Genomic DNA, 26,238 nt, shown 5'->3' on the forward strand with positions numbered 1-26,238 from the left:
TTAGTACTTGTATGGGAGACCAACTAGGAACCTCAGGTGCCGTAAGCTTTTGTTTATTTCTTTTTTGCATTATGATGTCATAATCAGACCACTTTTTTCCCTATCCAGAAGCGTCTTGTCTTTTGTCGCAACCAGAGTTTGATATTCTACCAACATTAGCGAGATCGCATTCTCTTAATTTCACTTACGGCCATACCAGTCTGAAAATGCCTGATCTCGTCAGATCTCGGAAGCCATCCAGACTCGGGTCTGGTTAGTACTTGTATGGGAGACCAACTAGGAACCTCAGGTGCCGTAAGCTTTTGTTTATTTCTTTTTTGCATTATGATGTCATAATCAGACCACTTTTTTTCCCTATCCAGAAGCGTCTTGTCTTTTGTCGCAACCAGAGTTTGATATTCTACCAACATTAGCGAGATCGCATTCTCTTAATTTCACTTACGGCCATACCAGTCTGAAAATGCCTGATCTCGTCAGATCTCGGAAGCCATTCAGACTCCTCGGGCCTGGTTAGTACATGTATAGGAGACCAACTAGGAACCTCAGGTGCCGTAAGCTTTTGTTTATTTCTTTTTTGCATTATGATGTCATAATCAGACCACTTTTTTCCCTATCCAGAAGCATCTTGTCTTTTGTCGCAACCAGAGTTTGATATTCTACCAACATTAACGAGATCGCATTCTCTTAATTTCACTTACGGCCATACCAGTCTGAAAATGCCTGATCTCGTCAGATGTCGGAAGCCATCCAGACTTGGGCCTGGTTAGTACTTGTATGGGAGACCAACTAGGAACCTCAGGTGCCGTAAGCTTTTGTTTATTTCTTTTTTGCATTATGATGTCATAATCAGACCACTTTTTTCCCTATCCAGAAGCATCTTGTCTTTTGTCGCAACCAGAGTTAGATATTCTACCAACATTAGCGAGATCGCATTCTCTTAATTTCACTTACGGCCATACCAGTCTGAAAATGCCTGATATCGTCAGATCTCGGAAGCCATCCAGACTCGGGCCTGGTTAGTACTTGTATGGGAGACCAACTAGGAACCTCAGGTGCCGTAAGCTTTTGTTTATTTCTTTTTTGCATTATGATGTCATAATCAGACCACTTTTTTCCCTATGGGAGACCAACTAGGAACCTCAGGTGCCGTAAGCTTTTGTTTATTTCTTTTTTGCATTATGATGTCATAATCAGACCACTTTTTTCCCTATCCAGAAGCGTCTTGTCTTTTGTTGCAACCAGAGTTTGATATTCTACCAACATTAGCGAGATCGCATTCTCTTAATTTCACTTACGGACATACCAGTCTGAAAATGCCTGATCTTATCAGATCTCGGAAGCCATCCAGACTCAGGCCTGGTTAGTACTTGTATGGGAGACCAACTAGGAACCTCAGGTGCCGTAAGCTTTTGTTTATTTCTTTTTTGCATTATGATGTCATAATCAGACCACTTTTTTCCCTATGGGAGACCAACTAGGAACCTCAGGTGCCGTAAGCTTTAGTTTATTTCTTTTTTGCATTATGATATTCATAATAAGACCACTTTTTTCCCTATCCAGAAGCGTCTTGTCTTTTGTCGCAACCAGAGTTTGATATTCTACCAACATTAGCGAGATCGCATTCTCTTAATTTCACTTACGGCCATACCAGTCTGAAAATGCCTGATCTCGTCAGATCTCGGAAACCATCCAGACTCGGGTCTGGTTAGTACTTGTATGGGAGACCAACTAGGAACCTCAGGTGCCGTAAGCTTTTGTTTATTTCTTTTTTGCATTATGATGTCATAATCAGACCACTTTTTTCCCTATCCAGAAGCGTCTTGTCTTTTGTCGCAACCAGAGTTTGATATTCTACCAACATTAGCGAGATCGCATTCTCTTAATTTCACTTACGGCCATACCAGTCTGAAAATGCCTGATCTCGTCAGATCTCGGAAGCCATCCAGACTCGGGTCTGGTTAGTACTTGTATGGGAGACCAACTAGGAACCTCAGGTGCCGTAAGCTTTTGTTTATTTCTTTTTTGCATTATGATGTCATAATCAGACCACTTTTTTTCCCTATCCAGAAGCGTCTTGTCTTTTGTCGCAACCAGAGTTTGATATTCTACCAACATTAGCGAGATCGCATTCTCTTAATTTCACTTACGGCCATACCAGTCTGAATATGCCTGATCTCGTCAGATCTCGGAAGCCATTCAGACTCCTCGGGCCTGGTTAGTACATGTATAGGAGACCAACTAGGAACCTCAGGTGCCGTAAGCTTTTGTTTATTTCTTTTTTGCATTATGATGTCATAATCAGACCACTTTTTTCCCTATCCAGAAGCATCTTGTCTTTTGTCGCAACCAGAGTTTGATATTCTACCAACATTAACGAGATCGCATTCTCTTAATTTCACTTACGGCCATACCAGTCTGAAAATGCCTGATCTCGTCAGATCTCGGAAGCCATCCAGACTTGGGCCTGGTTAGTACTTGTATGGGAGACCAACTAGGAACCTCAGGTGCCGTAAGCTTTTGTTTATTTCTTTTTTGCATTATGATGTCATAATCAGACCACTTTTTTCCCTATCCAGAAGCATCTTGTCTTTTGTCGCAACCAGAGTTTGATATTCTACCAACATTAACGAGATCGCATTCTCTTAATTTCACTTACGGCCATACCAGTCTGAAAATGCCTGATCTCGTCAGATCTCGGAAGCCATCCAGACTTGGGCCTGGTTAGTACTTGTATGGGAGACCAACTAGGAACCTCAGGTGCCGTAAGCTTTTGTTTATTTCTTTTTTGCATTATGATGTCATAATCAGACCACTTTTTTCCCTATGGGAGACCAACTAGGAACCTCAGGTGCCGTAAGCTTTTGTTTATTTCTTTTTTGCATTATGATATTCATAATAAGACCACTTTTTTCCCTATCCAGAAGCGTCTTGTCTTTTGTCGCAACCAGAGTTTGATATTCTACCAACATTAGCGAGATCGCATTCTCTTAATTTCACTTACGGCCATACCAGTCTGAATATGCCTGATCTCGTCAGATCTCGGAAGCCATTCAGACTCCTCGGGCCTGGTTAGTACATGTATAGGAGACCAACTAGGAACCTCAGGTGCCGTAAGCTTTTGTTTATTTCTTTTTTGCATTATGATGTCATAATCAGACCACTTTTTTCCCTATCCAGAAGCATCTTGTCTTTTGTCGCAACCAGAGTTTGATATTCTACCAACATTAACGAGATCGCATTCTCTTAATTTCACTTACGGCCATACCAGTCTGAAAATGCCTGATCTCGTCAGATCTCGGAAGCCATCCAGACTTGGGCCTGGTTAGTACTTGTATGGGAGACCAACTAGGAACCTCAGGTGCCGTAAGCTTTTGTTTATTTCTTTTTTGCATTATGATGTCATAATCAGACCACTTTTTTCCCTATCCAGAAGCATCTTGTCTTTTGTCGCAACCAGAGTTTGATATTCTACCAACATTAACGAGATCGCATTCTCTTAATTTCACTTACGGCCATACCAGTCTGAAAATGCCTGATCTCGTCAGATCTCGGAAGCCATCCAGACTTGGGCCTGGTTAGTACTTGTATGGGAGACCAACTAGGAACCTCAGGTGCCGTAAGCTTTTGTTTATTTCTTTTTTGCATTATGATGTCATAATCAGACCACTTTTTTCCCTATGGGAGACCAACTAGGAACCTCAGGTGCCGTAAGCTTTTGTTTATTTCTTTTTTGCATTATGATATTCATAATAAGACCACTTTTTTCCCTATCCAGAAGCGTCTTGTCTTTTGTCGCAACCAGAGTTTGATATTCTACCAACATTAGCGAGATCGCATTCTCTTAATTTCACTTATGGCCATACCAGTCTGAAAATGCCTGATCTCGGAAGCCATCCAGACTCGAGTCTGGTTAGTACTTGTATGGGAGACCAACTAGGAACCTCAGGTGCCGTAAGCTTTTGTTTATTTCTTTTTTGCATTATGATGTCATAATCAGACCACTTTTTTCCTTATCCAGAAGCGTCTTGTCTTTTGTCGCAACCAGAGTTTGATATTCTACCAACATTAGCGAGATCGCATTCTCTTAATTTCACTTACGGCCATACCAGTCTGAAAATGCCTGATTTCGTCAGATCTCGGAAGCCATCCAGACTTGGGTCTGGTTAGTACTTGTATGGGAGACCAACTAGGAACCTCAGGTGCCGTAAGCTTTTGTTTATTTCTTTTTTGCATTATGATGTCATAATCAGACCACTTTTTTTCCCTATCCAGAAGCGTCTTGTCTTTTGTCGCAACCAGAGTTTGATATTCTACCAACATTAGCGAGATCGCGTTCTCTTAATTTCACTTACGGCCATACCAGTCTGAAAATGCCTGATCTCGTCAGATCTCGGAAGCCATTCAGACTCCTCGGGCCTGGTTAGTACATGTATAGGAGACCAACTAGGAACCTCAGGTGCCGTAAGCTTTTGTTTATTTCTTTTTTGCATTATGATGTCATAATCAGACCACTTTTTTCCCTATCCAGAAGCATCTTGTCTTTTGTCGCAACCAGAGTTTGATATTCTACCAACATTAACGAGATCGCATTCTCTTAATTTCACTTACGGCCATACCAGTCTGAAAATGCCTGATCTCGTCAGATCTCGGAAGCCATCCAGACTTGGGCCTGGTTAGTACTTGTATGGGAGACCAACTAGGAACCTCAGGTGCCGTAAGCTTTTGTTTATTTCTTTTTTGCATTATGATGTCATAATCAGACCACTTTTTTCCCTATCCAGAAGCATCTTGTCTTTTGTCGCAACCAGAGTTAGATATTCTACCAACATTAGCGAGATCGCATTCTCTTAATTTCACTTACGGCCATACCAGTCTGAAAATGCCTGATCTCGTCAGATCTCGGAAGCCATCCAGACTCGGGCCTGGTTAGTACTTGTATGGGAGACCAACTAGGAACCTCAGGTGCCGTAAGCTTTTGTTTATTTCTTTTTTGCATTATGATGTCATAATCAGACCACTTTTTTCCCTATGGGAGACCAACTAGGAACCTCAGGTGCCGTAAGCTTTTGTTTATTTCTTTTTTGCATTATGATGTCATAATCAGACCACTTTTTTCCCTATCCAGAAGCGTCTTGTCTTTTGTTGCAACCAGAGTTTGATATTCTACCAACATTAGCGAGATCGCATTCTCTTAATTTCACTTACGGACATACCAGTCTGAAAATGCCTGATCTTATCAGATCTCGGAAGCCATCCAGACTCAGGCCTGGTTAGTACTTGTATGGGAGACCAACTAGGAACCTCAGGTGCCGTAAGCTTTTGTTTATTTCTTTTTTGCATTATGATGTCATAATCAGACCACTTTTTTCCCTATCCAGAAGCGTCTTGTCTTTTGTCGCAACCAGAGTTTGATATTCTACCAACATTAGCGAGATCGCATTCTCTTAATTTCACTTACGGCCATACCAGTCTGAAAATGCCTGATCTCGGAAGCCATCCAGACTCGAGTCTGGTTAGTACTTGTATGGGAGACCAACTAGGAACCTCAGGTGCCGTAAGCTTTTGTTTATTTCTTTTTTGCATTATGATGTCATAATCAGACCACTTTTTTCCCCATCCAGAAGCGTCTTGTCTCTTGTCGCAACCAGAGTTTGATATTCTACCAACATTAGCGAGATCGTATTCTCTTAATTTCACTTATGGCCATACCAGTCTGAAAATGCCTGATCTCGTCAGATCTCGGAAGCCATCCAGACTCGGGTTTGGTTAGTATTTGTATGGGAGACCAACTAGGAACCTCAGGTGCCGTAAGCTTTTGTTTATTTCTTTTTTGCATTATGATGTCATAATCAGACCACTTTTTTTCCCTATCCAGAAGCGTCTTGTCTTTTGTCGCAACCAGAGTTTGATATTCTACCAACATTAGCGAGATCGCATTCTCTTAATTTCACTTACGGCCATACCAGTCTGAAAATGCCTGATCTCGTCAGATCTCGGAAGCCATCCAGACTCGGGCCTGGTTAGTACATGTATAGGAGACCAACTAGGAACCTCAGGTGCCGTAAGCTTTTGTTTATTTCTTTTTTGCATTATGATGTCATAATCAGACCACTTTTTTCCCTATCCAGAAGCGTCTTGTCTTTTGTCGCAACCAGAGTTTGATATTTTACCAACATTAGCGAGATTGCATTCTCTTAATTTCCCTTACGGCCATACCAGTCTGAAAATGCCTGATCTTGTCAGATCTCGGAAGCCATCCAGACTCGGGCCTGGTTAGTACTTGTATGGGAGACCAACTAGGAACCTCAGGTGCCGTAAGCTTTTGTTTATTTCTTTTTTGCATTATGATGTCATAATCAGACCACTTTTTCCCCGAACCAGAAGCATCTTGTCTTTTGTCGCAACCAGAGTTTGATATTCTACCAACATTAATGAGATTGCATTCTCTTAACTTCACTTACGGCCATACCAGTCTGACAATGCCTGATCTCGTCAGATCTCGGAAGCCATCCAGACTTGGGCCTGGTTAGTACTTGTATGGGAGACCAACTAGGAACCTCAGGTGCCGTAAGCTTTTGTTTATTTCTTTTTTGCATTATGATGTCATAATCAGACCACTTTTTTCCCTATGGGAGACCAACTAGGAACCTCAGGTGCCGTAAGCTTTTGTTTATTTCTTTTTTGCATTATGATGTCATAATCAGACCACTTTTTTCCCTATCCAGAAGCGTCTTGTCTTTTGTCGCAACCAGAGTTTGATATTCTACCAACATTAGCGAGATCGCATTCTCTTAATTTCCCTTATGGCCATACCAGTCTGAAAATACCTGATCTCGTCAGATCTCGGAAGCCATTCAGACTCGGGCCTGGTTAGTACTTGTATGGGAGACCAACTAGGAACCTCAGATGCCGTAAGCTTTTGTTTATTTCTTTTTTGCATTATGATGTCATAATCAGACCACTTTTTTCCCTATCCAGAAGCATCTTGTCTTTTGTCGCAACCAGAGTTAGATATTCTACCAACATTAGCGAGATCGCATTCTCTTAATTTCACTTACGGCCATACCAGTCTGAAAATGCCTGATCTCGTCAGATCTCGGAAGCCATCCAGACTCGGGCCTGGTTAGTACTTGTATGGGAGACCAACTAGGAACCTCAGGTGCCGTAAGCTTTTGTTTATTTCTTTTTTGCATTATGATGTCATAATCAGACCACTTTTTTCCCTATCCAGAAGCGTCTTGTCTTTTGTCGCAACCAGAGTTTGATATTCTACCAACATTAGCGAGATCGCATTCTCTTAATTTCACTTACGGCCATACCAGTCTGAAAATGCCTGATCTCGTCAGATCTCGGAAGCCATCCAGACTCGGGCCTGGTTAGTACTTGTATGGGAGACCAACTAGGAACCTCAGGTGCCGTAAGCTTTTGTTTATTTCTTTTTTGCATTATGATGTCATAATCAGACCACTTTTTTCCCTATCCAGAAGCGTCTTGTCTTTTGTTGCAACCAGAGTTTGATATTCTACCAACATTAGCGAGATCGCATTCTCTTAATTTCACTTACGGACATACCAGTCTGAAAATGCCTGATCTCATCAGATCTCGGAAGCCATCCAGACTCGGGTCTGGTTAGTACTTGTATGGGAGACCAACTAGGAACCTCAGGTGCCGTAAGCTTTTGTTTATTTCTTTTTTGCATTATGATGTCATAATCAGACCACTTTTTTCCCTATCCAGAAGCGTCTTGTCTTTTGTCGCAACCAGAGTTTGATATTCTACCAACATTAGCGAGATCGCATTCTCTTAATTTCACTTACGGCCATACCAGTCTGAAAATGCCTGATCTCGTCAGATCTCGGAAGCCATCCAGACTCGGGCCTGGTTAGTACATGTATAGGAGACCAACTAGGAACCTCAGGTGCCGTAAGCTTTTGTTTATTTCTTTTTTGCATTATGATGTCATAATCAGACCACTTTTTTCCCTATTCAGAAGCGTCTTGTCTTTTGTCGCAACCAGAGTTTGATATTCTACCAACATTAGCGAGATCGCATTCTCTTAATTTCACTTACGGCCATACCAGTCTGAAAATGCCTGATCTCGTCAGATCTCGGAAGCCATCCAGACTCGGGTCTGGTTAGTACTTGTATGGGAGACCAACTAGGAACCTCAGGTGCCTTAAGCTTTTGTTTATTTCTTTTTTGCATTATGATGTCATAATCAGACCACTTTTTTCCCTATCCAGAAGCGTCTTGTCTTTTGTCGCAACCAGAGTTTGATATTCTACCAACATTAGCGAGATCGCATTCTCTTAATTTCACTTACGGCCATACCAGTCTGAAAATGCCTGATCTCGTCAGATCTCGGAAGCCATCCAGACTTGGGCCTGGTTAGTACTTGTATGGGAGACCAACTAGGAACCTCAGGTGCCGTAAGCTTTTGTTTATTTCTTTTTTGCATTATGATGTCATAATCAGACCACTTTTTTCCCTATGGGAGACCAACTAGGAACCTCAGGTGCCGTAAGCTTTTGTTTATTTCTTTTTTGCATTATGATATTCATAATAAGACCACTTTTTTCCCTATCCAGAAGCGTCTTGTCTTTTGTCGCAACCAGAGTTTGATATTCTACCAACCTTAGCGAGATCGCATTCTCTTAATTTCACTTACGGCCATACCAGTCTGAAAATGCCTGATCTCGGAAGCCATCCAGACTCGAGTCTGGTTAGTACTTGTATGGGAGACCAACTAGGAACCTCAGGTGCCGTAAGCTTTTGTTTATTTCTTTTTTGCATTATGATGTCATAATCAGACCACTTTTTTCCCTATCCAGAAGCGTCTTGTCTTTTGTCGCAACCAGAGTTTGATATTCTACCAACATTAGCGAGATCGCATTCTCTTAATTTCACTTACGGCCATACCAGTCTGAAAATGCCTGATCTCGTCAGATCTCGGAAGCCATCCAGACTCGGGTCTGGTTAGTACTTGTATGGGAGACCAACTAGGAACCTCAGGTGCCGTAAGCTTTTGTTTATTTCTTTTTTGCATTATGATGTCATAATCAGACCACTTTTTTTCCCTATCCAGAAGCGTCTTGTCTTTTTTCGCAACCAGAGTTTGATATTCTACCAACATTAGCGAGATCGCATTCTCTTAATTTCACTTACGGCCATACCAGTCTGAAAATGCCTGATCTCGTCAGATCTCGGAAGCCATCCAGACTCGGGCCTGGTTAGTACATGTATAGGAGACCAACTAGGAACCTCAGGTGCCGTAAGCTTTTGTTTATTTCTTTTTTGCATTATGATGTCATAATCAGACCACTTTTTTCCCTATGGGAGACCAACTAGGAACCTCAGGTGCCGTAAGCTTTTGTTTATTTCTTTTTTGCATTATGATGTCATAATCAGACCACTTTTTTCCCTATCCAGAAGCGTCTTGTCTTTTGTCGCAACCAGAGTTTGATATTCTACCAACATTAGCGAGATCGCATTCTCTTAATTTCCCTTATGGCCATACCAGTCTGAAAATGCCTGATCTCGTCAGATCTCGGAAGCCATTCAGACTCGGGCCTGGTTAGTACTTGTATGGGAGACCAACTAGGAACCTCAGGTGCCGTAAGCTTTTGTTTATTTCTTTTTTGCATTATGATGTCATAATCAGACCACTTTTTTCCCTATGGGAGACCAACTAGGAACCTCAGGTGCCGTAAGCTTTTGTTTATTTCTTTTTTGCATTATGATGTCATAATCAGACCACTTTTTTCCCTATCCAGAAGCGTCTTGTCTTTTGTTGCAACCAGAGTTTGATATTCTACCAACATTAGCGAGATCGCATTCTCTTAATTTCACTTACGGACATACCAGTCTGAAAATGCCTGATCTCATCAGATCTCGGAAGCCATCCAGACTCGGGCCTGGTTAGTACTTGTATGGGAGACCAACTAGGAACCTCAGGTGCCGTAAGCTTTTGTTTATTTCTTTTTTGCATTATGATGTCATAATCAGACCACTTTTTTCCCTATCCAGAAGCGTCTTGTCTTTTGTCGCAACCAGAGTTTGATATTCTACCAACATTAGCGAGATCGCATTCTCTTAATTTCACTTACGGCCATACCAGTCTGAAAATGCCTGATCTCGTCAGATCTCGGAAGCCATCCAGACTTGGGTCTGGTTAGTACTTGTATGGGAGACCAACTAGGAACCTCAGGTGCCGTAAGCTTTTGTTTATTTCTTTTTTGCATTATGATGTCATAATCAGACCACTTTTTCCCTATCCAGAAGCGTCTTGTCTTTTGTCGCAACCAGAGTTTGATATTCTACCAACATTAGCGAGATCGCATTCTCTTAATTTCACTTACGGCCATACCAGTCTGAAAATGCCTGATCTCGTCAGATCTCGGAAGCCATCCAGACTCGGGCCTGGTTAGTACATGTATAGGAGACCAACTAGGAACCTCAGGTGCCGTAAGCTTTTGTTTATTTCTTTTTTGCATTATGATGTCATAATCAGACCACTTTTTTCCCTATCCAGAAGCATCTTGTCTTTTGTCGCAACCAGAGTTTGATATTCTACCAACATTAACGAGATCGCATTCTCTTAATTTCACTTACGGCCATACCAGTCTGAAAATGCCTGATCTCATCAGATCTCGGAAGCCATCCAGACTCGGGCCTGGTTAGTACTTGTATGGGAGACCAACTAGGAACCTCAGGTGCCGTAAGCTTTTGTTTATTTCTTTTTTGCATTATGATGTCATAATCAGACCACTTTTTTCCCTATGGGAGACCAACTAGGAACCTCAGGTGCCGTAAGCTTTTGTTTATTTATTTTTTGCATTATGATGTCATAATCAGACCACTTTTTTCCCTATGGGAGACCAACTAGGAACCTCAGGTGCCGTAAGCTTTTGTTTATTTCTTTTTTGCATTATGATGTCATAATCAGACCACTTTTTTCCCTATCCAGAAGCGTCTTGTCTTTTGTCGCAACCAGAGTTTGATATTCTACCAACATTAGCGAGATCGCATTCTCTTAATTTCACTTACGGCCATACCAGTCTGAAAATGCCTGATCTCATCAGATCTCGGAAGCCATCCAGACTCGGGCCTGGTTAGTACTTGTATGGGAGACCAACTAGAAACCTCAGGTGCCGTATGCTTTTGTTTATTTCTTTTTTGCATTATGATGTCATAATCAGACCACTTTTTTCCCTATGGGAGACCAACTAGGAACCTCAGGTGCCGTAAGCTTTTGTTTATTTCTTTTTTGCATTATGATGTCATAATCAGACCACTTTTTTCCCTATCCAGAAGCGTCTTGTCTTTTGTCGCAACCAGAGTTTGATATTCTACCAACATTAGCGAGATCGCATTCTCTTAATTTCACTTACGGCCATACCAGTCTGAAAATGTCAGATCTCGGAAGCCATCCAGACTCGGGCCTGGTTAGTACTTGTATGGGAGACCAACTAGGAACCTCAGGTGCCGTAAGCTTTTGTTTATTTCTTTTTTGCATTATGATGTCATAATCAGACCACTTTTTTCCCTATGGGAGACCAACTAGGAACCTCAGGTGCCGTAAGCTTTTGTTTATTTCTTTTTTGCATTATGATGTCATAATCAGACCACTTTTTTCCCTATCCAGAAGCGTCTTGTCTTTTGTCGCAACCAGAGTTTGATATTCTACCAACATTAGCTAGATCGCATTTTCTTAATTTCACTTACGGCCATACCAGTCTGAAAATGCCTGATCTCGTCAGATCTCGGAAGCCATCCAGACTCGCGCCTGGTTAGTACTTGTATGGGAGACCAACTAGGAACCTCAGGTGCTGTAAGCTTTTGTTTATTTCTTTTTTGCATTATGATGTCATAATCAGACCACTTTTTTCCCTATCCAGAAGCGTCTTGTCTTTTGTCGCAACCAGAGTTTGATATTCTACCAACATTAGCGAGATCGCATTCTCTTAGTTTCACTTACGGCCATACCAGTCTGAAAATGCCTGATCTCGTCAGATCTCGGAAACCATCCAGACTCGGGCCTGGTTAGTACTTGTATGGGAGACCAACTAGGAACCTCAGGTGCCGTAAGCTTTTGTTTATTTCTTTTTTGCATTATGATGTCATAATCAGACCACTTTTTTCCCTATGGGAGACCAACTAGGAACCTCATGTGCCGTAAGCTTTTGTTTATTTCTTTTTTGCATTATGATGTCATAATCAGACCACTTTATTTCCTATCCAGAAGCGTCTTGTCTTTTGTCGCAACCAGAGTTTGATATTCTACCAACATTAGCGAGATCGCATTCTCTTAATTTCATTTACTGCTATACCAGTCTGAAAATGCCTGATCTCGTCAAATCTCAGAAGCCATCCAGACTCGGGCCTGGTTAGTACTTGTATGGGAGACCAACTAGGAACCTCAGGTGCCGTAAGCTTTTGTTTATTTCTTTTTTGCATTATGATGTCATAATCAGACCACTTTTTTCCCTATCCAGAAGCGTCTTGTCTTTTGTCGCAACCAGAGTTTGATATTCTACCAACATTAGCGAGATCGCATTCTCTTAATTTCACTTACGGCCATACCAGTCTGAAAATGCCTGATCTCGTCAGATCTCGGAAGCCATCCAGACTTGGGCCTGGTTAGTACTTGTATGGGAGACCAACTAGGAACCTCAGGTGCCGTAAGCTTTTGTTTATTTCTTTTTTGCATTATGATGTCATAATCAGACCACTTTTTTCCCTATCCAGAAGCGTCTTGTCTTTTGTCGCAACCAGAGTTTGATATTCTACCAACATTAGCGAGATCGCATTCTCTTAATTTCACTTACGGCCATACCAGTCTGAAAATGCCTGATCTCGTCAGATCTCGGAAGCCATCCAGACTCGGGCCTGGTTAGTACATGTATAGGAGACCAACTAGGAACCTCAGGTGCCGTAAGCTTTTGTTTATTTCTTTTTTGCATTATGATGTCATAATCAGACCACTTTTTTCCCTATGGGAGACCAACTAGGAACCTCAGGTGCCGTAAGCTTTTGTTTATTTCTTTTTTGCATTATGATGTCATAATCAGACCACTTTTTTCCCTATCCAGAAGCGTCTTGTCTTTTGTCGCAACCAGAGTTTGATATTCTACCAACATTAGCGAGATCGCATTCTCTTAATTTCCCTTATGGCCATACCAGTCTGAAAACGCCTGATCTCGTCAGATCTCGGAAGCCATTCAGACTCGGGCCTGGTTAGTACTTGTATGGGAGACCAACTAGGAACCTCAGGTGCCGTAAGCTTTTGTTTATTTCTTTTTTGCATTATGATGTCATAATCAGACCACTTTTTTCCCTATGGGAGACCAACTAGGAACCTCAGGTGCCGTAAGCTTTTGTTTATTTCTTTTTTGCATTATGATGTCATAATCAGACCACTTTTTTCCCTATCCAGAAGCGTCTTGTCTTTTGTCGCAACCAGAGTTTGATATTCTACCAACATTAGCGAGATCGCATTCTCTTAATTTCACTTACGGACATACCAGTCTGAAAATGCCTGATCTCATCAGATCTCGGAAGCCATCCAGACTCGGGCCTGGTTAGTACTTGTATGGGAGACCAACTAGGAACCTCAGGTGCCGTAAGCTTTTGTTTATTTCTTTTTTGCATTATGATGTCATAATCAGACCACTTTTTTCCCTATCCAGAAGCGTCTTGTCTTTTGTCGCAACCAGAGTTTGATATTCTACCAACATTAGCGAGATCGCATTCTCTTAATTTCACTTACGGCCATACCAGTCTGAAAATGCCTGATCTCGTCAGATCTCGGAAGCCATCCAGACTCGGGCCTGGTTAGTACTTGTATGGGAGACCAACTAGAAACCTCAGGTGCCGTAAGCTTTTGTTTATTTCTTTTTTGCATTATGATGTCATAATCAGACCACTTTTTTCCCTATGGGAGACCAACTAGGAACCTCAGGTGCCGTAAGCTTTTGTTTATTTCTTTTTTGCATTATGATGTCATAATCAGACCACTTTTTTCCCTATCCAGAAGCGTCTTGTCTTTTGTCGCAACCAGAGTTTGATATTCTACCAACATTAGCGAGATCGCATTCTCTTAATTTCACTTACGGCCATACCAGTCTGAAAATGTCAGATCTCGGAAGCCATCCAGACTCGGGCCTGGTTAGTACTTGTATGGGAGACCAACTAGGAACCTCAGGTGCCGTAAGCTTTTGTTTATTTCTTTTTTGCATTATGATGTCATAATCAGACCACTTTTTTCCCTATGGGAGACCAACTAGGAACCTCAGGTGCCGTAAGCTTTTGTTTATTTCTTTTTTGCATTATGATGTCATAATCAGACCACTTTTTTCCCTATCCAGAAGCGTCTTGTCTTTTGTCGCAACCAGAGTTTGATATTCTACCAACATTAGCTAGATCGCATTTTCTTAATTTCACTTACGGCCATACCAGTCTGAAAATGCCTGATCTCGTCAGATCTCGGAAGCCATCCAGACTCGCGCCTGGTTAGTACTTGTATGGGAGACCAACTAGGAACCTCAGGTGCTGTAAGCTTTTGTTTATTTCTTTTTTGCATTATGATGTCATAATCAGACCACTTTTTTCCCTATCCAGAAGCGTCTTGTCTTTTGTCGCAACCAGAGTTTGATATTCTACCAACATTAGCGAGATCGCATTCTCTTAGTTTCACTTACGGCCATACCAGTCTGAAAATGCCTGATCTCGTCAGATCTCGGAAACCATCCAGACTCGGGCCTGGTTAGTACTTGTATGGGAGACCAACTAGGAACCTCAGGTGCCGTAAGCTTTTGTTTATTTCTTTTTTGCATTATGATGTCATAATCAGACCACTTTTTTCCCTATGGGAGACCAACTAGGAACCTCAGGTGCCGTAAGCTTTTGTTTATTTCTTTTTTGCATTATGATGTCATAATCAGACCACTTTATTTCCTATCCAGAAGCGTCTTGTCTTTTGTCGCAACCAGAGTTTGATATTCTACCAACATTAGCGAGATCGCATTCTCTTAATTTCATTTACTGCTATACCAGTCTGAAAATGCCTGATCTCGTCAAATCTCAGAAGCCATCCAGACTCGGGCCTGGTTAGTACTTGTATGGGAGACCAACTAGGAACCTCAGGTGCCGTAAGCTTTTGTTTATTTCTTTTTTGCATTATGATGTCATAATCAGACCACTTTTTTCCCTATCCAGAAGCGTCTTGTCTTTTGTCGCAACCAGAGTTTGATATTCTACCAACATTAGCGAGATCGCATTCTCTTAATTTCACTTACGGCCATACCAGTCTGAAAATGCCTGATCTCGTCAGATCTCGGAAGCCATCCAGACTTGGGCCTGGTTAGTACTTGTATGGGAGACCAACTAGGAACCTCAGGTGCCGTAAGCTTTTGTTTATTTCTTTTTTGCATTATGATGTCATAATCAGACCACTTTTTTTCCCTATCCAGAAGCGTCTTGTCTTTTTTCGCAACCAGAGTTTGATATTCTACCAACATTAGCGAGATCGCATTCTCTTAATTTCACTTACGGCCATACCAGTCTGAAAATGCCTGATCTCGTCAGATCTCGGAAGCCATCCAGACTCGGGCCTGGTTAGTACATGTATAGGAGACCAACTAGGAACCTCAGGTGCCGTAAGCTTTTGTTTATTTCTTTTTTGCATTATGATGTCATAATCAGACCACTTTTTTCCCTATGGGAGACCAACTAGGAACCTCAGGTGCCGTAAGCTTTTGTTTATTTCTTTTTTGCATTATGATGTCATAATCAGACCACTTTTTTCCCTATCCAGAAGCGTCTTGTCTTTTGTCGCAACCAGAGTTTGATATTCTACCAACATTAGCGAGATCGCATTCTCTTAATTTCCCTTATGGCCATACCAGTCTGAAAATGCCTGATCTCGTCAGATCTCGGAAGCCATTCAGACTCGGGCCTGGTTAGTACTTGTATGGGAGACCAACTAGGAACCTCAGGTGCCGTAAGCTTTTGTTTATTTCTTTTTTGCATTATGATGTCATAATCAGACCACTTTTTTCCCTATGGGAGACCAACTAGGAACCTCAGGTGCCGTAAGCTTTTGTTTATTTCTTTTTTGCATTATGATGTCATAATCAGACCACTTTTTTCCCTATCCAGAAGCGTCTTGTCTTTTGTTGCAACCAGAGTTTGATATTCTACCAACATTAGCGAGATCGCATTCTCTTAATTTCACTTACGGACATACCAGTCTGAAAATGCCTGATCTCATCAGATCTCCGAAGCCATCCAGACTCGGGCCTGGTTAGTACTTGTATGGGAGACCAACTAGGAACCTCAGGTGCCGTAAGCTTTTGTTTATTTCTTTTTTGCATTATGATGTCATAATCAGACCACTTTTTTCCCTATCCAGAAGCGTCTTGTCTTTTGTCGCAACCAGAGTTTGATATTCTACCAACATTAGCGAGATCGCATTCTCTTAATTTCACTTACGGCCATACCAGTCTGAAAATGCCTGATCTCGTCAGATCTCGGAAGCCATCCAGACTTGGGTCTGGTTAGTACTTGTATGGGAGACCAACTAGGAACCTCAGGTGCCGTAAGCTTTTGTTTATTTCTTTTTTGCATTATGATGTCATAATCAGACCACTTTTTCCCTATCCAGAAGCGTCTTGTCTTTTGTCGCAACAAGAGTTTGATATTCTACCAACATTAGCGAGATCGCATTCTCTTAATTTCACTTACGGCCATACCAGTCTGAAAATGCCTGATCTCGTCAGATCTCGGAAGCCATCCAGACTCGGGCCTGGTTAGTACATGTATAGGAGACCAACTAGGAACCTCAGGTGCCGTAAGCTTTTGTTTATTTCTTTTTTGCATTATGATGTCATAATCAGACCACTTTTTTCCCTATCCAGAAGCATCTTGTCTTTTGTCGCAACCAGAGTTTGATATTCTACCAACATTAACGAGATCGCATTCTCTTAATTTCACTTACGGCCATACCAGTCTGAAAATGCCTGATCTCATCAGATCTCGGAAGCCATCCAGACTCGGGCCTGGTTAGTACTTGTATGGGAGACCAACTAGGAACCTCAGGTGCCGTAAGCTTTTGTTTATTTCTTTTTTGCATTATGATGTCATAATCAGACCACTTTTTTCCCTATGGGAGACCAACTAGGAACCTCAGGTGCCGTAAGCTTTTGTTTATTTATTTTTTGCATTATGATGTCATAATCAGACCACTTTTTTCCCTATGGGAGACCAACTAGGAACCTCAGGTGCCGTAAGCTTTTGTTTATTTCTTTTTTGCATTATGATGTCATAATCAGACCACTTTTTTCCCTATCCAGAAGCGTCTTGTCTTTTGTCGCAACCAGAGTTTGATATTCTACCAACATTAGCGAGATCGCATTCTCTTAATTTCACTTACGGCCATACCAGTCTGAAAATGTCAGATCTCGGAAGCCATCCAGACTCGGGCCTGGTTAGTACTTGTATGGGAGACCAACTAGGAACCTCAGGTGCCGTAAGCTTTTGTTTATTTCTTTTTTGCATTATGATGTCATAATCAGACCACTTTTTTCCCTATGGGAGACCAACTAGGAACCTCAGGTGCCGTAAGCTTTTGTTTATTTCTTTTTTGCATTATGATGTCATAATCAGACCACTTTTTTCCCTATCCAGAAGCGTCTTGTCTTTTGTCGCAACCAGAGTTTGATATTCTACCAACATTAGCTAGATCGCATTTTCTTAATTTCACTTACGGCCATACCAGTCTGAAAATGCCTGATCTCGTCAGATCTCGGAAGCCATCCAGACTCGCGCCTGGTTAGTACTTGTATGGGAGACCAACTAGGAACCTCAGGTGCTGTAAGCTTTTGTTTATTTCTTTTTTGCATTATGATGTCATAATCAGACCACTTTTTTCCCTATCCAGAAGCGTCTTGTCTTTTGTCGCAACCAGAGTTTGATATTCTACCAACATTAGCGAGATCGCATTCTCTTAGTTTCACTTACGGCCATACCAGTCTGAAAATGCCTGATCTCGTCAGATCTCGGAAACCATCCAGACTCGGGCCTGGTTAGTACTTGTATGGGAGACCAACTAGGAACCTCAGGTGCCGTAAGCTTTTGTTTATTTCTTTTTTGCATTATGATGTCATAATCAGACCACTTTTTTCCCTATGGGAGACCAACTAGGAACCTCATGTGCCGTAAGCTTTTGTTTATTTCTTTTTTGCATTATGATGTCATAATCAGACCACTTTATTTCCTATCCAGAAGCGTCTTGTCTTTTGTCGCAACCAGAGTTTGATATTCTACCAACATTAGCGAGATCGCATTCTCTTAATTTCATTTACTGCTATACCAGTCTGAAAATGCCTGATCTCGTCAAATCTCAGAAGCCATCCAGACTCGGGCCTGGTTAGTACTTGTATGGGAGACCAACTAGGAACCTCAGGTGCCGTAAGCTTTTGTTTATTTCTTTTTTGCATTATGATGTCATAATCAGACCACTTTTTTCCCTATCCAGAAGCGTCTTGTCTTTTGTCGCAACCAGAGTTTGATATTCTACCAACATTAGCGAGATCGCATTCTCTTAATTTCACTTACGGCCATACCAGTCTGAAAATGCCTGATCTCGTCAGATCTCGGAAGCCATCCAGACTTGGGCCTGGTTAGTACTTGTATGGGAGACCAACTAGGAACCTCAGGTGTCGTAAGCTTTTGTTTATTTCTTTTTTGCATTATGATGTCATCATCAGACCACTTTTTTCCCTATGGGAGACCAACTAGGAACCTCAGGTGCCTTAAGCTTTTGTTTATTTATTTTTTGCATTATGATGTCATAATCAGACCACTTTTTTCCCTATCCAGAAGCGTCTTGTCTTTTGTCGCAACCAGAGTTTGATATTCTACCAACATTAGCGAGATCGCATTCTCTTAGTTTCACTTACGGCCATACCAGTCTGAAAATGCCTGATCTCGTCAGATCTCGGAAGCCATCCAGACTCGGGCCTGGTTAGTACTTGTATGGGAGACCAACTAGGAACCTCAGGTGCTGTAAGCTTTTGTTCATTTCTTTTTTGCATTATAATGTCATAATAAGACCACTTTTTTCCCTATGGGAGACCAACTAGGAACCTCAGGTGCCGTAAGCTTTTGTTTATTTCTTTTTTGCATTATGATGTCATAATCAGACCACTTTTTTCCCTATCCAGAAGCGTCTTGTCTTTTGTCGCAACCAGAGTTTGATATTCTACCAACATTAGCGAGATCGCATTCTCTTAATTTCACTTACGGCCATACCAGTCTGAAAATGCCTGATCTCGTCAGATCTCGGAAGCCATCCAGACTCGGGCCTGGTTAGTACTTGTATGGGAGACCAACTAGGAACCTCAGGTGCCGTAAGCTTTTGTTTATTTCTTTTTTGCATTATGATGTCATAATCAGACCACTTTTTTCCCTATGGGAGACCAACTAGGAACCTCAGGTGCCGTAAGCTTTTGTTTATTTCTTTTTTGCATTATGATGTCATAATCAGACCACTTTTTTCCCTATCCAGAAGCGTCTTGTCTTTTGTCGCAACCAGAGTTTGATATTCTACCAACATTAGCGAGATCGCATTCTCTTAGTTTCACTTACAGCCATACCAGTCTGAAAATGCCAGATCTCGGAAGCCATCCAGACTTGGGCCTGGTTAGTACTTGTATGGGAGACCAACTAGGAACCTCAGGTGCCGTAAGCTTTTGTTTATTTCTTTTTTGCATTATGATGTCATAATCAGACCACTTTTTTCCCTATGGGAGACCAACTAGGAACCTCAGGTGCCGTAAGCTTTTGTTTATTTCTTTTTTGCATTATGATGTCATAATCAGACCACTTTTTTCCCTATCCAGAAGCGTCTTGTCTTTTGTCGCAACCAGAGTTTGATATTCTACCAACATTAGCGAGATCGCATTCTCTTAATTTCACTTACGGCCATACCAGTCTGAAAATGCCTGATCTCATCAGATCTCGGAAGCCATCCAGACTCGGGCCTGGTTAGTACTTGTATGGGAGACCAACTAGGAACCTCAGGTGCCGTAAGCTTTTGTTTATTTCTTTTTTGCATTATGATGTCATAATCAGACCACTTTTTTCCCTATGGGAGACCAACTAGGAACCTCAGGTGCCGTAAGCTTTTGTTTATTTCTTTTTTGCATTATGATGTCATAATCAGACCACTTTTTTCCCTATCCAGAAGCGTCTTGTCTTTTGTCGCAACCAGAGTTTTATATTCTACCAACATTAGCGAGATCGCATTCTCTTAATTTCACTTACGGCCATACCAGTCTGAAAATGTCAGATCTCGGAAGCCATCCAGACTCGGGCCTGGTTAGTACTTGTATGGGAGACCAACTAGGAACCTCAGGTGCCGTAAGCTTTTGTTTATTTCTTTTTTGCATTATGATGTCATAATCAGACCACTTTTTTCCCTATGGGAGACCAACTAGGAACCTCAGGTGCCGTAAGATTTTGTTTATTTCTTTTTTGCATTATGATGTCATAATCAGACCACTTTTTTCCCTATGCAGAAGCGTCTTGTCTTTTGTCGCAACCAGAGTTTGATATTCTACCAACATTAGCGAGATCGCATTCTCTTAATTTCACTTACGGCCATACCAGTCTGAAAATGCCTGATCTCGTCAGATCTCGGAAGCCATCCAGACTCGGGCCTGGTTAGTACTTGTATGGGAGACCAACTAGGAACCTCAGGTGCCGTAAGCTTTTGTTTATTTCTGTTTTGCATTATGATGTCATAATCAGACCACTTTTTTCCTATGGGAGACCAACTAGGAACCTCAGGTGCCGTAAGCTTTTGTTTATTTCTTTTTTGCATTATGATGTCATAATCAGACCACTTTTTTCCCAATCCAGAAGCGTCTTGTCTTTTGTCGCAACCAGAGTTTGATATTCTACCAACATTAGCGAGATCGCATTCTCTTAATTTCATTTACTGCTATACCAGTCTGAAAATGCCTGATCTCGTCAAATCTCAGAAGCCATCCAGACTCGGGCCTGGTTAGTACTTGTATGGGAGACCAACTAGGAACCTCAGGTGCCGTAAGCTTTTGTTTATTTCTTTTTTGCATTATGATGTCATAATCAGACCACTTTTTTCCCTATCCAGAAGCGTCTTGTCTTTTGTCGCAACCAGAGTTTGATATTCTACCAACATTAGCGAGATCGCATTCTCTTAATTTCACTTACGGCCATACCAGTCTGAAAATGCCTGATCTCGTCAGATCTCGGAAGCCATCCAGACTTGGGCCTGGTTAGTACTTGTATGGGAGACCAACTAGGAACCTCAGGTGCCGTAAGCTTTTGTTTATTTCTTTTTTGCATTATGATGTCATAATCAGACCACTTTTTTTCCCTATCCAGAAGCGTCTTGTCTTTTTTCGCAACCAGAGTTTGATATTCTACCAACATTAGCGAGATCGCATTCTCTTAATTTCACTTACGGCCATACCAGTCTGAAAATGCCTGATCTCGTCAGATCTCGGAAGCCATCCAGACTCGGGCCTGGTTAGTACATGTATAGGAGACCAACTAGGAACCTCAGGTGCCGTAAGCTTTTGTTTATTTCTTTTTTGCATTATGATGTCATAATCAGACCACTTTTTTCCCTATGGGAGACCAACTAGGAACCTCAGGTGCCGTAAGCTTTTGTTTATTTCTTTTTTGCATTATGATGTCATAATCAGACCACTTTTTTCCCTATCCAGAAGCGTCTTGTCTTTTGTCGCAACCAGAGTTTGATATTCTACCAACATTAGCGAGATCGCATTCTCTTAATTTCCCTTATGGCCATACCAGTCTGAAAATGCCTGATCTCGTCAGATCTCGGAAGCCATTCAGACTCGGGCCTGGTTAGTACTTGTATGGGAGACCAACTAGGAACCTCAGGTGCCGTAAGCTTTTGTTTATTTCTTTTTTGCATTATGATGTCATAATCAGACCACTTTTTTCCCTATGGGAGACCAACTAGGAACCTCAGGTGCCGTAAGCTTTTGTTTATTTCTTTTTTGCATTATGATGTCATAATCAGACCACTTTTTTCCCTATCCAGAAGCGTCTTGTCTTTTGTTGCAACCAGAGTTTGATATTCTACCAACATTAGCGAGATCGCATTCTCTTAATTTCACTTACGGACATACCAGTCTGAAAATGCCTGATCTCATCAGATCTCGGAAGCCATCCAGACTCGGGCCTGGTTAGTACTTGTATGGGAGACCAACTAGGAACCTCAGGTGCCGTAAGCTTTTGTTTATTTCTTTTTTGCATTATGATGTCATAATCAGACCACTTTTTTCCCTATCCAGAAGCGTCTTGTCTTTTGTCGCAACCAGAGTTTGATATTCTACCAACATTAGCGAGATCGCATTCTCTTAATTTCACTTACGGCCATACCAGTCTGAAAATGCCTGATCTCGTCAGATCTCGGAAGCCATCCAGACTCGGGCCTGGTTAGTACTTGTATGGGAGACCAACTAGGAACCTCAGGTGCCGTAAGCTTTTGTTTATTTCTTTTTTGCATTATGATGTCATAATCAGACCACTTTTTTCCCTATGGGAGGCCAACTAGGAACCTCAGGTGCCGTAAGCTTTTGTTTATTTCTTTTTTGCATTATGATGTCATAATCAGACCACTTTTTTCCCTATCCAGAAGCGTCTTGTCTTTTGTCGCAACCAGAGTTTGATATTCTACCAACATTAGCGAGAACGCATTCTCTTAATTTCACTTAAGGCCATACCAGTCTGAAAATGCCTGATCTTGTCAGATCTCGGAAGCCATCCAGACTCGGGCCTGGTTAGTACTTGTATGGGAGACCAACTAGGAACCTCAGGTGCCGTAAGCTTTTGTTTATTTCTTTTTTGCATTATGATGTCATAATCAGACCACTTTTTTCCCTATCCAGAAGCGTCTTGTCTTTTGTCGCAACCAGAGTTTGATATTCTACCAACATTAGCGATATCGCATTCTCTTAATTTTACATTACGGCCATACCAGTCTGAAATTGCCTGATCTCGTCAGATCTCGGAAGCCATCCAGACTCGGGCCTGGTTAGTACTTGTATGGGAGACCAACTAGGAACCTCAGGTGCCGTAAGCTTTTGTTTATTTCTTTTTTGCATTATGATGTCATAATCAGACCACTTTTTTCCCTATCCAGAAGCGTCTTGTCTTTTGTCGCAACCAGAGTTTGATATTCTACCAACATTAGCGAGAACGCATTCTCTTAATTTCACTTAAGGCCATACCAGTCTGAAAATGCCTGATCTTGTCAGATCTCGGAAGCCATCCAGACTCGGGCCTGGTTAGTACTTGTATGGGAGACCAACTAGGAACCTCAGGTGCCGTAAGCTTTTGTTTATTTCTTTTTTGCATTATGATGTCATAATCAGACCACTTTTTTCCCTATCCAGAAGCGTCTTGTCTTTTGTCGCAACCAGAGTTTGATATTCTACCAACATTAGCGAGATCGCATTCTCTTAATTTCACTTACGGCCATACCAGTCTGAAAATGCCTGATCTCGTCAGATCTCGGAAGCCATCCAGAGTCGGGCCTGGTTAGTACTTGTATGGGAGACCAACTAGGAACCTCAGGTGCCGTAAGCTTTTGTTTATTTCTTTTTTGCATTATGATGTCATAATCAGACCACTTTTTTCCCTATCCAGAAGCGTCTTGTCTTTTGTCGCAACCAGAGTTTGATATTCTACCAACAATAGCGAGATCGCATTCTCTTAGTTTCACTTACGGCCATACCAGTCTGAAAATGCCTGATCTCGTCAGATCTCGGAAGCCATCCAGACTTGGGCCTGGTTAGTACTTGTATGGGAGACCAACTAGGAACCTCAGGTGCCGTAAGCTTTTGTTTATTTCTTTTTTGCATTATGATGTCATAATCAGACCACTTTTTTCCCTATCCAGAAGCGTCTTGTCTTTTGTCGCAACCAGAGTTTGATATTCTACCAACATTAGCGAGATCGCATTCTCTTAATTTCACTTACGGCCATACCAGTCTGAAAATGTCAGATCTCGGAAGCCATCCAGACTCGGGCCTGGTTAGTACTTGTATGGGAGACCAACTAGGAACCTCAGGTGCCGTAAGCTTTTGTTTATTTCTTTTTTGCATTATGATGTCATAATCAGACCACTTTTTTCCCTATGGGAGACCAACTAGGAACCTCAGGTGCCGTAAGCTTTTGTTTATTTCTTTTTTGCATTATGATGTCATAATCAGACCACTTTTTTCCCTATCCAGAAGCGTCTTGTCTTTTGTCGCAACCAGAGTTTGATATTCTACCAACATTAGCGAGATCGCATTCTCTTAATTTCACTTACTGCTATACCAGTCTGAAAATGCCTGATCTCGTCAAATCTCGGAAGCCATCCAGACTCGGGCCTGGTTAGTACTTGTATGGGAGACCAACTAGGAACCTCAGGTGCCGTAAGCTTTTGTTTATTTCTTTTTTGCATTATGATGTCATAATCAGACCACTTTTTTCCCTATGGGAGGCCAACTAGGAACCTCAGGTGCCGTAAGCTTTTGTTTATTTCTTTTTTGCATTATGATGTCATAATCAGACCACTTTTTTCCCTATCCAGAAGCGTCTTGTCTTTTGTCGCAACCAGAGTTTGATATTCTACCAACATTAGCGAGAACGCATTCTCTTAATTTCACTTAAGGCCATACCAGTCTGAAAATGCCTGATCTTGTCAGATCTCGGAAGCCATCCAGACTCGGGCCTGGTTAGTACTTGTATGGGAGACCAACTAGGAACCTCAGGTGCCGTAAGCTTTTGTTTATTTCTTTTTTGCATTATGATGTCATAATCAGACCACTTTTTTCCCTATCCAGAAGCGTCTTGTCTTTTGTCGCAACCAGAGTTTGATATTCTACCAACATTAGCGAGATAGCATTCTCTTAATTTCACTTACGGCCATACCAGTCTGAAAATGCCTGATCTCGTCAGATCTCGGAAGCCATCCAGACTCGGGCCTGGTTAGTACTTGTATGGGAGACCAACTAGGAACCTCAGGTGCCGTAAGCTTTTGTTTATTTCTTTTTTGCATTATGATGTCATAATCAGACCACTTTTTTCCCTATCCAGAAGCGTCTTGTCTTTTGTCGCAACCAGAGTTTGATATTCTACCAACATTAGCGAGATCGCATTCTCTTAATTTCACTTACGGCCATACCAGTCTGAAAATTCCTGATCTCGTCAGATCTCGGAAGCCATCCAGACTTGGGCCTGGTTAGTACTTGTATGGGAGACCAACTCGGAACCTCAGGTGCCGTAAGCGTTTGTTTATTTCTTTTTTGCATTATGATGTCATAATCAGACCACTTTTTTCCCTATCCAGAAGCGTCTTGTCTTTTGTCGCAACCAGAGTTTGATATTCTACCAACATTAGCGAGATCGCGTTCTCTTAATTTCACTTACGGCCATACCAGTCTGAAAATGCCAGATCTCGGAAGCCATCCAGACTCGGGCCTGGTTAGTACTTGTATGGGAGACCAACTAGGAACCTCAGGTGCCGTAAGCTTTTGTTTATTTCTTTTTTGCATTATGATGTCATAATCAGACCACTTTTTTCCCTATCCAGAAGCGTCTTGTCTTTTGTCGCAACCAGAGTTTGATATTCTACCAACATTAGCGAGATCGCATTCTCTTAATTTCACTTACGGCCATACCAGTCTGAAAATGCCTGATCTCATTAGATCTCGGAAGCCATCCAGACTCGGGCCTGGTTAGTACTTGTATGGGAGACCAACTAGGAACCTCAGGTGCCGTAAGCTTTTGTTTATTTCTTTTTTGCATTATGATGTCATAATCAGACCACTTTTTTCCCTATCCAGAAGGGTCTTGTCTTTTGTCGCAACCAGAGTTTGATATTCTACCAACATTAGCGAGATCGCATTCTCTTAATTTCACTTACGGCCATACCAGTCTGAAAATGCCTGATCTCGTCAGATCTCGGAAGCCATCCAGACTTGGGTCTGGTTAGTACTTGTATGGGAGACCAACTAGGAACCTCAGGTGCCGTAAGCTATTGTTTATTTCTTTTTTGCATTATGATGTCATAATCAGACCACTTTTTTCCCTATCCAGAAGCATCTTGTCTTTTGTCGCAACCAGAGTTTGATATTCTACCAACATTAACGAGATCGCATTCTCTTAGTT

At 41.7% G+C, this 26,238-nt stretch overlaps 78 pseudogenes; all 78 read left to right on the forward strand.

Moving 5' to 3' along the window:
• Positions 1 to 182: 182 nt before the first annotated feature.
• On the forward strand, positions 183 to 301 carry LOC134595870 (5S ribosomal RNA; annotated as a pseudogene).
• A 135-nt stretch (positions 302 to 436) lies between these two features.
• On the forward strand, positions 437 to 558 carry LOC134589372 (5S ribosomal RNA; annotated as a pseudogene).
• Positions 559 to 692: 134 nt separating this feature from the next.
• LOC134596591 (5S ribosomal RNA) lies at positions 693 to 811 on the forward strand (annotated as a pseudogene).
• Positions 812 to 945: 134 nt separating this feature from the next.
• Positions 946 to 1,064, forward strand: LOC134597688 (5S ribosomal RNA; annotated as a pseudogene).
• Positions 1,065 to 1,289: 225 nt separating this feature from the next.
• LOC134588742 (5S ribosomal RNA) lies at positions 1,290 to 1,408 on the forward strand (annotated as a pseudogene).
• A 226-nt stretch (positions 1,409 to 1,634) lies between these two features.
• Positions 1,635 to 1,753, forward strand: LOC134595619 (5S ribosomal RNA; annotated as a pseudogene).
• A 134-nt stretch (positions 1,754 to 1,887) lies between these two features.
• On the forward strand, positions 1,888 to 2,006 carry LOC134595871 (5S ribosomal RNA; annotated as a pseudogene).
• Positions 2,007 to 2,397: 391 nt separating this feature from the next.
• On the forward strand, positions 2,398 to 2,516 carry LOC134597191 (5S ribosomal RNA; annotated as a pseudogene).
• Positions 2,517 to 2,650: 134 nt separating this feature from the next.
• LOC134597203 (5S ribosomal RNA) lies at positions 2,651 to 2,769 on the forward strand (annotated as a pseudogene).
• A 482-nt stretch (positions 2,770 to 3,251) lies between these two features.
• LOC134597216 (5S ribosomal RNA) lies at positions 3,252 to 3,370 on the forward strand (annotated as a pseudogene).
• Positions 3,371 to 3,504: 134 nt separating this feature from the next.
• Positions 3,505 to 3,623, forward strand: LOC134597227 (5S ribosomal RNA; annotated as a pseudogene).
• A 469-nt stretch (positions 3,624 to 4,092) lies between these two features.
• Positions 4,093 to 4,211, forward strand: LOC134597078 (5S ribosomal RNA; annotated as a pseudogene).
• Positions 4,212 to 4,346: 135 nt separating this feature from the next.
• On the forward strand, positions 4,347 to 4,468 carry LOC134589373 (5S ribosomal RNA; annotated as a pseudogene).
• Positions 4,469 to 4,602: 134 nt separating this feature from the next.
• On the forward strand, positions 4,603 to 4,721 carry LOC134597238 (5S ribosomal RNA; annotated as a pseudogene).
• A 134-nt stretch (positions 4,722 to 4,855) lies between these two features.
• Positions 4,856 to 4,974, forward strand: LOC134589701 (5S ribosomal RNA; annotated as a pseudogene).
• Positions 4,975 to 5,199: 225 nt separating this feature from the next.
• On the forward strand, positions 5,200 to 5,318 carry LOC134588743 (5S ribosomal RNA; annotated as a pseudogene).
• Positions 5,319 to 5,695: 377 nt separating this feature from the next.
• Positions 5,696 to 5,814, forward strand: LOC134588432 (5S ribosomal RNA; annotated as a pseudogene).
• A 135-nt stretch (positions 5,815 to 5,949) lies between these two features.
• On the forward strand, positions 5,950 to 6,068 carry LOC134598359 (5S ribosomal RNA; annotated as a pseudogene).
• Positions 6,069 to 6,202: 134 nt separating this feature from the next.
• LOC134597089 (5S ribosomal RNA) lies at positions 6,203 to 6,321 on the forward strand (annotated as a pseudogene).
• Positions 6,322 to 6,455: 134 nt separating this feature from the next.
• Positions 6,456 to 6,574, forward strand: LOC134594482 (5S ribosomal RNA; annotated as a pseudogene).
• Positions 6,575 to 6,799: 225 nt separating this feature from the next.
• Positions 6,800 to 6,918, forward strand: LOC134597364 (5S ribosomal RNA; annotated as a pseudogene).
• Positions 6,919 to 7,052: 134 nt separating this feature from the next.
• Positions 7,053 to 7,171, forward strand: LOC134589714 (5S ribosomal RNA; annotated as a pseudogene).
• A 134-nt stretch (positions 7,172 to 7,305) lies between these two features.
• LOC134589725 (5S ribosomal RNA) lies at positions 7,306 to 7,424 on the forward strand (annotated as a pseudogene).
• Positions 7,425 to 7,558: 134 nt separating this feature from the next.
• On the forward strand, positions 7,559 to 7,677 carry LOC134597763 (5S ribosomal RNA; annotated as a pseudogene).
• A 134-nt stretch (positions 7,678 to 7,811) lies between these two features.
• LOC134598360 (5S ribosomal RNA) lies at positions 7,812 to 7,930 on the forward strand (annotated as a pseudogene).
• A 134-nt stretch (positions 7,931 to 8,064) lies between these two features.
• Positions 8,065 to 8,183, forward strand: LOC134587961 (5S ribosomal RNA; annotated as a pseudogene).
• Positions 8,184 to 8,317: 134 nt separating this feature from the next.
• LOC134597249 (5S ribosomal RNA) lies at positions 8,318 to 8,436 on the forward strand (annotated as a pseudogene).
• A 469-nt stretch (positions 8,437 to 8,905) lies between these two features.
• LOC134595872 (5S ribosomal RNA) lies at positions 8,906 to 9,024 on the forward strand (annotated as a pseudogene).
• Positions 9,025 to 9,159: 135 nt separating this feature from the next.
• On the forward strand, positions 9,160 to 9,278 carry LOC134598361 (5S ribosomal RNA; annotated as a pseudogene).
• A 225-nt stretch (positions 9,279 to 9,503) lies between these two features.
• LOC134595356 (5S ribosomal RNA) lies at positions 9,504 to 9,622 on the forward strand (annotated as a pseudogene).
• A 225-nt stretch (positions 9,623 to 9,847) lies between these two features.
• Positions 9,848 to 9,966, forward strand: LOC134595836 (5S ribosomal RNA; annotated as a pseudogene).
• A 134-nt stretch (positions 9,967 to 10,100) lies between these two features.
• LOC134595245 (5S ribosomal RNA) lies at positions 10,101 to 10,219 on the forward strand (annotated as a pseudogene).
• Positions 10,220 to 10,352: 133 nt separating this feature from the next.
• Positions 10,353 to 10,471, forward strand: LOC134598362 (5S ribosomal RNA; annotated as a pseudogene).
• A 134-nt stretch (positions 10,472 to 10,605) lies between these two features.
• LOC134595728 (5S ribosomal RNA) lies at positions 10,606 to 10,724 on the forward strand (annotated as a pseudogene).
• A 316-nt stretch (positions 10,725 to 11,040) lies between these two features.
• Positions 11,041 to 11,159, forward strand: LOC134597301 (5S ribosomal RNA; annotated as a pseudogene).
• Positions 11,160 to 11,718: 559 nt separating this feature from the next.
• On the forward strand, positions 11,719 to 11,837 carry LOC134597991 (5S ribosomal RNA; annotated as a pseudogene).
• A 134-nt stretch (positions 11,838 to 11,971) lies between these two features.
• LOC134589437 (5S ribosomal RNA) lies at positions 11,972 to 12,090 on the forward strand (annotated as a pseudogene).
• Positions 12,091 to 12,315: 225 nt separating this feature from the next.
• On the forward strand, positions 12,316 to 12,434 carry LOC134588750 (5S ribosomal RNA; annotated as a pseudogene).
• A 134-nt stretch (positions 12,435 to 12,568) lies between these two features.
• LOC134597261 (5S ribosomal RNA) lies at positions 12,569 to 12,687 on the forward strand (annotated as a pseudogene).
• Positions 12,688 to 12,821: 134 nt separating this feature from the next.
• Positions 12,822 to 12,940, forward strand: LOC134598363 (5S ribosomal RNA; annotated as a pseudogene).
• A 225-nt stretch (positions 12,941 to 13,165) lies between these two features.
• On the forward strand, positions 13,166 to 13,284 carry LOC134594261 (5S ribosomal RNA; annotated as a pseudogene).
• Positions 13,285 to 13,509: 225 nt separating this feature from the next.
• LOC134595837 (5S ribosomal RNA) lies at positions 13,510 to 13,628 on the forward strand (annotated as a pseudogene).
• A 134-nt stretch (positions 13,629 to 13,762) lies between these two features.
• LOC134596344 (5S ribosomal RNA) lies at positions 13,763 to 13,881 on the forward strand (annotated as a pseudogene).
• Positions 13,882 to 14,440: 559 nt separating this feature from the next.
• LOC134597992 (5S ribosomal RNA) lies at positions 14,441 to 14,559 on the forward strand (annotated as a pseudogene).
• A 134-nt stretch (positions 14,560 to 14,693) lies between these two features.
• On the forward strand, positions 14,694 to 14,812 carry LOC134589438 (5S ribosomal RNA; annotated as a pseudogene).
• Positions 14,813 to 15,037: 225 nt separating this feature from the next.
• LOC134588751 (5S ribosomal RNA) lies at positions 15,038 to 15,156 on the forward strand (annotated as a pseudogene).
• Positions 15,157 to 15,290: 134 nt separating this feature from the next.
• On the forward strand, positions 15,291 to 15,409 carry LOC134597272 (5S ribosomal RNA; annotated as a pseudogene).
• Positions 15,410 to 15,544: 135 nt separating this feature from the next.
• LOC134598364 (5S ribosomal RNA) lies at positions 15,545 to 15,663 on the forward strand (annotated as a pseudogene).
• Positions 15,664 to 15,888: 225 nt separating this feature from the next.
• LOC134595357 (5S ribosomal RNA) lies at positions 15,889 to 16,007 on the forward strand (annotated as a pseudogene).
• A 225-nt stretch (positions 16,008 to 16,232) lies between these two features.
• On the forward strand, positions 16,233 to 16,351 carry LOC134597167 (5S ribosomal RNA; annotated as a pseudogene).
• A 134-nt stretch (positions 16,352 to 16,485) lies between these two features.
• On the forward strand, positions 16,486 to 16,604 carry LOC134595246 (5S ribosomal RNA; annotated as a pseudogene).
• Positions 16,605 to 16,737: 133 nt separating this feature from the next.
• On the forward strand, positions 16,738 to 16,856 carry LOC134598365 (5S ribosomal RNA; annotated as a pseudogene).
• A 134-nt stretch (positions 16,857 to 16,990) lies between these two features.
• On the forward strand, positions 16,991 to 17,109 carry LOC134595740 (5S ribosomal RNA; annotated as a pseudogene).
• Positions 17,110 to 17,759: 650 nt separating this feature from the next.
• Positions 17,760 to 17,878, forward strand: LOC134597993 (5S ribosomal RNA; annotated as a pseudogene).
• Positions 17,879 to 18,012: 134 nt separating this feature from the next.
• Positions 18,013 to 18,131, forward strand: LOC134589439 (5S ribosomal RNA; annotated as a pseudogene).
• A 225-nt stretch (positions 18,132 to 18,356) lies between these two features.
• Positions 18,357 to 18,475, forward strand: LOC134588752 (5S ribosomal RNA; annotated as a pseudogene).
• Positions 18,476 to 18,609: 134 nt separating this feature from the next.
• On the forward strand, positions 18,610 to 18,728 carry LOC134594576 (5S ribosomal RNA; annotated as a pseudogene).
• Positions 18,729 to 18,953: 225 nt separating this feature from the next.
• LOC134594383 (5S ribosomal RNA) lies at positions 18,954 to 19,072 on the forward strand (annotated as a pseudogene).
• Positions 19,073 to 19,297: 225 nt separating this feature from the next.
• Positions 19,298 to 19,416, forward strand: LOC134589736 (5S ribosomal RNA; annotated as a pseudogene).
• Positions 19,417 to 19,975: 559 nt separating this feature from the next.
• LOC134595751 (5S ribosomal RNA) lies at positions 19,976 to 20,094 on the forward strand (annotated as a pseudogene).
• Positions 20,095 to 20,653: 559 nt separating this feature from the next.
• Positions 20,654 to 20,772, forward strand: LOC134589748 (5S ribosomal RNA; annotated as a pseudogene).
• Positions 20,773 to 20,996: 224 nt separating this feature from the next.
• On the forward strand, positions 20,997 to 21,115 carry LOC134588753 (5S ribosomal RNA; annotated as a pseudogene).
• A 134-nt stretch (positions 21,116 to 21,249) lies between these two features.
• Positions 21,250 to 21,368, forward strand: LOC134597283 (5S ribosomal RNA; annotated as a pseudogene).
• A 135-nt stretch (positions 21,369 to 21,503) lies between these two features.
• Positions 21,504 to 21,622, forward strand: LOC134598366 (5S ribosomal RNA; annotated as a pseudogene).
• A 225-nt stretch (positions 21,623 to 21,847) lies between these two features.
• Positions 21,848 to 21,966, forward strand: LOC134595358 (5S ribosomal RNA; annotated as a pseudogene).
• A 225-nt stretch (positions 21,967 to 22,191) lies between these two features.
• Positions 22,192 to 22,310, forward strand: LOC134595838 (5S ribosomal RNA; annotated as a pseudogene).
• Positions 22,311 to 22,444: 134 nt separating this feature from the next.
• Positions 22,445 to 22,563, forward strand: LOC134589760 (5S ribosomal RNA; annotated as a pseudogene).
• Positions 22,564 to 22,788: 225 nt separating this feature from the next.
• LOC134588194 (5S ribosomal RNA) lies at positions 22,789 to 22,907 on the forward strand (annotated as a pseudogene).
• A 135-nt stretch (positions 22,908 to 23,042) lies between these two features.
• On the forward strand, positions 23,043 to 23,161 carry LOC134597540 (5S ribosomal RNA; annotated as a pseudogene).
• Positions 23,162 to 23,295: 134 nt separating this feature from the next.
• On the forward strand, positions 23,296 to 23,414 carry LOC134588195 (5S ribosomal RNA; annotated as a pseudogene).
• Positions 23,415 to 23,548: 134 nt separating this feature from the next.
• Positions 23,549 to 23,667, forward strand: LOC134597577 (5S ribosomal RNA; annotated as a pseudogene).
• Positions 23,668 to 23,801: 134 nt separating this feature from the next.
• LOC134597295 (5S ribosomal RNA) lies at positions 23,802 to 23,920 on the forward strand (annotated as a pseudogene).
• Positions 23,921 to 24,388: 468 nt separating this feature from the next.
• LOC134588807 (5S ribosomal RNA) lies at positions 24,389 to 24,507 on the forward strand (annotated as a pseudogene).
• Positions 24,508 to 24,732: 225 nt separating this feature from the next.
• LOC134588197 (5S ribosomal RNA) lies at positions 24,733 to 24,851 on the forward strand (annotated as a pseudogene).
• Positions 24,852 to 24,985: 134 nt separating this feature from the next.
• On the forward strand, positions 24,986 to 25,104 carry LOC134589772 (5S ribosomal RNA; annotated as a pseudogene).
• A 134-nt stretch (positions 25,105 to 25,238) lies between these two features.
• Positions 25,239 to 25,357, forward strand: LOC134594745 (5S ribosomal RNA; annotated as a pseudogene).
• A 377-nt stretch (positions 25,358 to 25,734) lies between these two features.
• Positions 25,735 to 25,853, forward strand: LOC134589512 (5S ribosomal RNA; annotated as a pseudogene).
• A 134-nt stretch (positions 25,854 to 25,987) lies between these two features.
• LOC134595247 (5S ribosomal RNA) lies at positions 25,988 to 26,106 on the forward strand (annotated as a pseudogene).
• The last annotated feature ends 132 nt before the right edge of the window (positions 26,107 to 26,238 follow it).

This window comes from Pelobates fuscus, chromosome 2 (genome assembly GCF_036172605.1).
Source record: "Pelobates fuscus isolate aPelFus1 chromosome 2, aPelFus1.pri, whole genome shotgun sequence".
NCBI classification, from domain to species: Eukaryota; Metazoa; Chordata; class Amphibia; order Anura; family Pelobatidae; genus Pelobates; species Pelobates fuscus.